Source organism: Haliaeetus leucocephalus, unplaced genomic scaffold (assembly GCF_000737465.1).
Source record: "Haliaeetus leucocephalus isolate CR32 unplaced genomic scaffold, Haliaeetus_leucocephalus-4.0 Scaffold589, whole genome shotgun sequence".
NCBI classification, from domain to species: domain Eukaryota; kingdom Metazoa; phylum Chordata; class Aves; order Accipitriformes; family Accipitridae; genus Haliaeetus; species Haliaeetus leucocephalus.
Window position 1 is genome coordinate 2,096 of NW_010973025.1, and position 250 is coordinate 2,345.

A 250-nucleotide genomic window follows, 5' to 3' on the forward strand; every position below is an offset into this window, starting at 1 on the left:
ATCCCTGACTGCCCCCACGTTTGGGGATGCCCATCTGTGCCCCACCCCAGGCTTGGGATCCCCACCCCTGACCCCTCTCCCTGGGGTTTCCCCCCTTTTCTGCCCCCCAGACTTTGGGGGTACAGCTCCGGGGGCTGCAGAAGGCCCTGAAGAACCCCCTGGGCAATGTGGGGGTCCTGGCTGGAGAGGTCACCCGTCGCCTCCGCAGGTACTGGGGGGACCCCAACCCCACCTGCCCCCCCCCATAGCT